This window comes from Euprymna scolopes, chromosome 25, assembly GCF_053919585.1.
Source record: "Euprymna scolopes isolate OS-2025 chromosome 25, ASM5391958v1, whole genome shotgun sequence".
NCBI classification, from domain to species: domain Eukaryota; kingdom Metazoa; phylum Mollusca; class Cephalopoda; order Sepiida; family Sepiolidae; genus Euprymna; species Euprymna scolopes.
Window position 1 is genome coordinate 91,773,854 of NC_136506.1, and position 8,298 is coordinate 91,782,151.

Sequence of the window (8,298 nt, forward strand, 5' to 3'; positions counted from 1 at the left end):
AATTATAGCTTTCTTTCTTTTTTTTTTCTTTTTTTTTTTACTTTAAAAATTTGTCCAGACTAAACATTTCCATGAATTGAAATGTTTTCAATTTAAAAAAATAAATAAAATAAATAAATACATAAAACGGTGGGAGTCACGAATGATGGGTGAAGTATGGGGGTAGGAATTTTTTTTTTTTTTTTTTTTAAGGGGGAATTTTCTACCCACGTGCCACAGCTGAGTGCGTGCGTGTGTGCGTTATTCTGCGACTCTTCCGATAATAGTGTCGCTATTAACGAAATAAAATTTACAATAAACGATAACAACTGTGTTTTTCAAAAAACAATTCTTGTTTCTCTTCTTATTATTTCTGTCATCGGTAATTTAAACCAGCCTTGTCATGGTCATTGTTGTGTGGTCCTTTATTCCCCGCTTTTCCCCCCTGTTAGTGGGGTCTGTTTAATAATATCACTGTGCAAATTCATTCATTGTCAACTTGCCAGAAACAAGCTTGTTATGGCTCGGTTGTTGTTGTTGTTGTTGTTGTCAACACCCGTGAAATCATCATCATCAGCATCATCATCACTATCATTATCATAATTATTATAATTAATCCATTCCGCGTTTCGCTTTCTCCTTGGATGAAATCGTTATTTAATTTTTTTTTATTTTCTCCCGGAAAAAAAATTTTAATACCTTTTCGTTCGTAGTAGTGTACCTGTACCTGCCCTCACTTCCAATTGCAGCCAAATTTGACACAAGATAGGTTTAATATAAAGGTGGAGGATCTATCCCCCTCCTTCCCAGAGAAGGGAGTATAATGAAATGTTGAAATATTTTTCCGTTATCGGTATTATTACCCGGTGGTATTTCCTGGTCAGGATGCGGACGCTTCAGGTAATAAACCAATCCTCGTTTCAGAAGGGAGAAGGAGGTAACGCCTGTGTTGATAGCACCCGAGAAGCAATCAGAACGATACCTGGCCCCTGATAGGAGCCTGGTCGGGATTAATTTTTTTTTTTTTTTTTTTAAGAAAATATATCGAAGTTGAAGTCGCGGGGGAAAAAGTGTCGCAATTGTAGTTAATCCATTTTTTTTTTTTTTTCCTCTTTTAACTCGACTGCTGAGGTAAAAAATAAACGCAACCGAGTATTGCAGAAGACGGTAGATATGTTGTGCAGATTCTGGAGAAATAATTATGATTATATGAAAACAAATCTATTTGAAAAAAAAAAATTGTTTGTGCGTGTATCTCCAAAAAGTATCTTTGTTTTAAAAGAGAAACGCGCGCTCCCAGCTGCGCGCACTCCCGGAGCAAAACCGTAGCAGCCGATTTTTCGGGAAAGAGAAAGTAGAAAAGATATGACGAAGCGAAAGAGAAAGAAAGACTAAAAAGGGAACGAAGGAACTTGGGTACGATATTGCCGAGTATGCTCCAACCCTGGAAAAGAAAGAAAGACATCCGCTTAAATAGGTGTAAAAATAAGATGTTTTTTTTTTTTTTAATATAAAAAAACGCAACAAACAACACAAGCAACAACACAGAAAGAGAGCGAGATTTAGTATATAAAATGTTGTCAATCTGGGATTTTTGTTGTTGTTTTATTTCGAAAATAAAGAAGACACTCGTTTAAATAGCGCTGTCTGTAATAGATATATAATTCTTTTGGAGAAATTGAGTTTTAAGGGTCCCTTCCGTTAGATTATAAATTGACTTTTGGATATTCGTATTATTTGGATTCATGGGACTACTGTTCTCATCTTGAGTGTGATTTTCACAACGTTCCGGTCGATGTAACGCCCGATCTTCTTCAAGTGTATCTTATCGAAATCGGACCCGTCGTGCACTGCAGCGCCGCAGCGGCAGCGCTTAGAGTACTTGAAAAAATCGATTGTTAAAAAGTGATATTCTCCTGAAGGTTGAAGGTTCAATCTTCAGTGTGGGCGAATCGAAAAATACAGTTGCGAATTACTTAGGACCTCTATCCAGTCATGACTGACGGAAGAAGAGGCTGAAGAGCATGCTACCTTCGTTAAGTAAATAAATGGTTCCCCTCGAAATTCCGTCCAAATTCCCGAGTTCGGCAGAAACATTCCCGAGTTCGACAAGATACACCTGAAGAAGGTCGGAGGTTACATCGACCGAAACGTTGTGAAAATGACACTTAATGTGAGAACAGTAGTCCGATGAATCCAAATAATACGAATAACCTATCCTCATTTCAAAAGTTGAGAAATGACTTTTAGGTATTTATTACAATAGCTAACAAAGCAACAAAAAAAAAAAAATGGCCAAAAATATATACATGATGCCAAAGGTAAGCTACTATTTTTACTCATCCAGTTAAGTTGTTTGGTTTTTAGACTTATTTTAAAGTGTTTTTTGTTTGGGTTTTTTACTTAAAAAAATAAATAAATAATGCAAGTCTTATTGAATTAGAACGAAAAAAAAATGGTGGCCTCGTTAAAGCCATAGTGAAGCCAGAAGCCTTGATAGTAGCTCAAAAATCGAAAATTAAACAAAATACTGGTAAAACATTACAGTTTCGCATAATTGGTGACATTTATTCTATCAGTGTTTCTATCAGTATTTTGTTTAATTTTCGAATTTTAAGCGATTAACGATAATCACCTAGAACTCTAAGAAGATCACCATTTTCTTTTCGTTCTCCCTCGACAGGCCTTACGCTACTTATATTTTAATATAAATAAACGTTTTAAAATAAGTTAAAACACGCACAAAAACTTATCTAGGTAGGTAGAAGTGACTGAGGTTGCCTTTGGTAACATTTATTTGTTGCATATTTATTTTTCACCTTTTTTTTTTTTAATTTTGTTTGCTATTTTTATAAATGTCTTGTTAACTATTCTGTCACAGTCATGTCATATACGCACCTTTTCCAATGCGTTTTTTTTTAATTTCATTTTTATTTTTCGTATTGCCAATCGAACTTAGGGTTAGTGGAACTACGTTGAACTAAGTCCAGGTAGCCATATGAAAAAAATTTCTTGCTGCCTTGTGTGTGTGTGTGTGTGTGTGTGTGTGTGTGTGTGTGTGTGTGTGTGTGTGTGTGTGTGTGTGTGTTGTAGGTCAACCATTTTGTGTAATAGATAGGGTTACAACAACAGCATATTCTTTTCATTGTTTTGACCCTCAAGTGTATATCCATATCCGATGGTGAGGCCCCAGCTTGCGGGCTTTGGGGAGTGTGGAGCCACCCCCTTAATTGCCATTGCTCCCAGGTTCACTCTGACCCGGAGTGGTAGTACCTGTTAGGGTCCCAACTATGGGTTAAATAGAAACCAACTTAAAAACAGAAAATATATTCTATTAAAAAAATTTTCTTCAAAATCACTGGGTTCGGCATTAAATAACCTAAAAAGGGTTGATATGCCGTAAAACAAAAATAACCAACCAACATCAAGTGTGTATCCGTAGATATATCTTATATGCTTTTATATAGAGTGATATGGTTCTCGGTTGATTAACTGTGTCTAACTGTGTCGGATATATACTCGAGAGTCAAAACAATGAAAAGAATATGCTGTTGGCATAGTCCTAGTAATAGAGCGGCGTATGAGCGCGGTAAAAAAAATATCAGCAGCATCGAAGGAAGGCCAGGATGTGAAGAGATTAGCAGCAGCATTAGTCGAAAAACTCCATATGCAAATTAGAAAGTGTGCGCGAGAAGAAGGAAAAAAAGGAGAAAACGTGCAACACGTGCTCGGGGAAAAAGAAAGAAAATAGACGTGTGAAGCTGCAGGCGATAATTGGCAGGCTGTGCCCGGCATGCGATGGGAAGAAGGAAAAACGCGACGAAGCTAAAATGGCTATGTGGCAGCAAGAGACATGTTTTTTGTTTGTAAATAATGCCGAAAAAAAAAAATGCTGAACCGGAATTTTATTTGTTTATTTCTATTCTAGTTTTATTTCTTTGTCCATTTGCGACGAAACAGCTACGCTGCTACATTTGTTCGAGGGTTTTCTCCCTTTTTTTTTTTAAAGGGCCGTTAAAGCTCAATTTCGTCCTATTTATTTAATACTCCGAGATAACTACATAAAACGTCATAAATCTGCCATTTTTTTTTTTTTACCAATTTTTATTTTCTTTTTGTATTATTTTCCAATGTTTGTTTCTGAAAAAATTCTATTTATTAATTTCAGTCTTTACTGCGACAAAGAGGTTGGTTTAACGGAAGTTGGGGGGAGGGGCAATATCTAGACTCCCTCTTCCGTCCCAAAAGAGCATTCTTGATAGATAAAAAAAAAATTGCTATGATATCGAAACTTTTATCATTCCCCTCTATGGGTGCCTCAGGCGATCATCAGTAACGTGGGATAAATATTCTGTGCAAGTGTTATACTTTGCGAGCAAAAGCACACCACGGGTATACCCCCCTATCCGTGGAACACATCACAACGGGACTGCTTCCCTGCAGGCTGCAACATGGTCGTATTCAAATCTAATGTAAACAAATACTTGAAACAAACCGTACTCATAAGTAATCAAAATTTGTTAATTGCAGCCATCATTTTCAGTCCTCTTCATCATTTAACTGACGATTCGTCTCTATTTCAATAACCACAACTCTCCCTCTTCAACATAAATACTATTTACAAATAGCAAAATCACACCCCTTCACTGTATTAGTACCCAGATGTCGGAATGCTTTCTACTCTAATAGCTTCTTTTCTCGAACCGCTGTCCTTTTGAGTTCCCTTCTTGCTCCACGTTTCCTTGATTGTTCCTATCGAATTGCAGAGTTAGACATAAGGTCGGTTTTTAATGTGGGGAAAAACCAGCTCCCCCAAAACATCGGTAAACACTGTATGTTTTTCGAGCTGAATAAACATGTTACATTGAATAAAAACACTAAAAACATCCAGTTAGGTAGAAAAGTAACTTATCTTGCCTTTGATGACATTTATTTGTTATATATTTGTTTGTTTTTGACAACTTTTTCGAATCTATGTGTACAGTAATACAAACCTCAACTTCTTTTTATCGTACTAAGGATTTACCTTTAAAGTTGACTTATAAAGGTATTCGGGTTTGTTTTAGATGAATGCGAATATGAAGATGTTTTAGATGAATATCACAAGCAGTTTTTTTATAATATTAATACTTGTAGTATCCAATGTATTTCCTGTTGTTTTCATTGGTCGCCATGTTTGTTTTTTTTTGCGTGCATGCATTCAATTTTTGCGCAAAAAATGAATGTGCGCGCAAAGAAAAAATGAATGCGCATCCGCAAAAAAAAAAATTAATGCACGTGCGAAAAAAACATGGCGACCAGTGAAAACAATAGGAATACATTGGATTATAAAAGTGTTATGATCATAAAAACTACTTACCGGCGATTATTTTAAATGTGATATTCGTTCAAAACAAACCTGAATACCTCTAAAAATCAAGTTTTTAAATGTAAGTCTTTAGTTGGTACTCTAGTGCATTTTGACCGTTTGCTTATTTTAAAAAATACAATTTGAGAAAAAAAAAAAAAAAAAAAAAATGAAAGCAACCGTTTTATTTTGCAACCAACAGCTCCAGACAAAATGCCTTTGAGAACTCAGGGTGAACAAACCTGAAGATAACCAGTAACCACCAAACGTTTTAAGTTTAATTTAGATGGTTTCAAACCGATTTAAAAAAATCATTTTTTTTTTGTTTATTAATTCAATGGTTTTTAGCAATAAAATAAAAATTATTTGGTGTTTCTGTTGTTTATAAACCGTGCTATTTTTTAAAAATAGGATTTTTAACGTTAAATTCAATTTTTAGGGTATCTAGTGTTTATGAAACCGTTGGACAAAATCAAAGAAGTTTTAAAGCCCTCTTCCTCCTCCTCGTGTTAAGAATGGCATTCTAAATAATAGCATTATTATTTTATCATTGTCCGTAAACTGCACAAGTACCAAATTTTCATTTTTTTTTTAATTATTCAAGCAAATTTTTATGAATTTTAATTATAAAATTTTCCCTAAGAAAGATTTTATGTGACTTTTTCTTTTGATTTCTGAATGTTTGGTGCAGGCGAGGCAAGTCTATTGATGGCGACCCACGACCACGAATTCGAAATAAGAGCGTGAGAGCGAGAAAATTCAATATTGCTTTTAAAGTTCTGTTAGTAAGGCCCCAATTTGGAAGCTTTGGGAAACGTGGAGTATTCCCCCTCCCCACAGCACAGACAGCACTACACTACTCCCAGGTTCACTCTCATCCGAAGTGGTAGTACCTGTTAGAGTTCAATCTATAGATTAAATAGAATTTGTCCTCGGCGTGACATTAAACTTTACAATTGCTGTTTCCACTTCGCTTCCGGTTACTCTTATATTTTTAATTGATTTTTTTTTTTTTTTTTTTTTTACGTTGTCTGTTGCTTATTAGGTGAAATACAGAATATGTAAAAGAAACCAATCACCCCATGTTAAGCTGAGCTTCTTTTTTTTTTTTAATTATTATGTCAGTATTTATACCCCCCCCCCACACATACAAAACATTATAAAGGGGGATCAACCGGAAGTGAAGTGAAAACAGTAATCGTACAGATAACCAATTTCGTTAAGGACACAAGAATAATTTGAGGAAATAATTCGCAACGAATAAAGAATATTATTATTATTATTATTATTATTATTATTATTATTATTACTGTGACAATATTAATATATGTCTAAAATATTTATTATTAAATATTAGGCAGGCCTAAAGAAAAAGAGAAAATGCGTAGAAATGATCTTTTTTTGTTGTTGTTGAATTTGAAGGGGGGTACACATTATGTACAGCTGCAAACTAATATTAAAATTATAGAGTTATTTTCAAATATTGATGGAGAATCCCGAATCAGTCCCGGAAATATCCGAAGCAATTAACGATCTAAATCTTTTTATCTTTTAAAATATTTTTATCTTTCTTTTTAAAAGAAGTTTTTTTCAGTTTCCTTTTTTTACGTGACTAACATGCGTTAACTTTAACTTAACCCCTTCTCATGATTAGTGTCGTCTGCTTCTTGAAATTTTATCGCGGCTTTAAAATCGTAAACTGTTTCGGTCATTTCTGGGACTGGCTCTGGATTCTCTATCAATAATTGGAATTGACACAATAAAAACTGTAATCATATCATTGAATTATTAAGTGAATCAAATTGCGATAAAACTAGGGCACTTCTGCAGTTTATAAACCGTACTGAAATAATAATACTCATATTATTAAGAAACCCATTCTTGGCATGAGGAGGAGGAGGGCGCTCTGTTAACTATTCTGTACTTTCACCTAACAGTTTAATAAATATAATCTACAATGAAAATTGAATTTAACTTGAAAATCCTATGAAAAAATAGCACGGTTGGTAAACTGCAGAAGTACCAAAACTAAAACTAATTTGTATTAAGACAATATTCTTTCACTGGCAGCCATCTTAAAGCTGAAAAGTTCAATATAAATGAATTTATTCAAATAGTATATTTGTTTTAATATTTCAAGTTACAGAATTTCAGATAATATAATTTTTAGCATTTTTATAAAAACAAAAGAGGGGGGGGGGGTTAACGGTACGGATATACTTACCTCGACCTCCCGACGAGGACTGGTTTGACACAAGGTCAGTTTAGGTCGGCGTTTTTATCAGATTTTTCTTTCCTTTTTTGCAATATTTGGTTCTTATCTTGTCATCTAAAATCCAGGGTGTGAAAATGTTTTATATTTTCTGTTTTATTCCAATTTAAGGGCACAATTTTTTTCATGTTTTGTTTTTAAACTTTTTTTTTTTTTAAGAACTTATTTGAAATTCTTGCCTGTACAAAAATGTTTAAGATTAACAAAAACTGCCGTTGTGTAATTTTCTCTCTCCAAGCGACATATTTTAATATTTCTGCGTACTCAGGCGAAAAAAACAGATTTGCTACTATAATCATTTTCTTAGAAAATTATATATATATATATATATATATATATATATATATATATATATATATATATATATATATATATATATATATATATATATAACACTTATTTGCAGCGAAACTTAATCAAACTCCTTTTTCCTATAACATGAAAAAAAAGGGAAAATATTGCAATCAGGAAGAACAGTAGAACCAATTCTAATTTCAGTATTCATATAACGTATTTAATTTTTAGTTTGATTAAATATTTTAAACCAAAAATTAGTTTAATTAAATATTTTAAACACAAAAATTATTAAAATTAATAATCCTAATTAATTGTTACGACTTAAAAAAAAAAATGGGCCCTTTTATGCGGATTTTCCTTTTTCCTTTAAATAGATTTGTTCCTGTTCGAGTGTCTGTCCTAA

At 33.5% G+C, this 8,298-nt stretch overlaps 1 long non-coding RNA gene across 1 annotated transcript; it reads right to left on the reverse strand.

Moving 5' to 3' along the window:
- Window positions 1-263: 263 nt before the first annotated feature.
- LOC145247506 (uncharacterized) lies at window positions 264-7,916 on the reverse strand. Its single transcript, XR_013863274.1, has 2 exons — window positions 7,551-7,916; window positions 264-1,423 (listed from the first exon to the last, which is right to left on the reverse strand). It is a non-coding gene; the product is annotated as an uncharacterized LOC145247506 (long non-coding RNA).
- Between the last annotated feature and the right edge of the window lie 382 nt (window positions 7,917-8,298).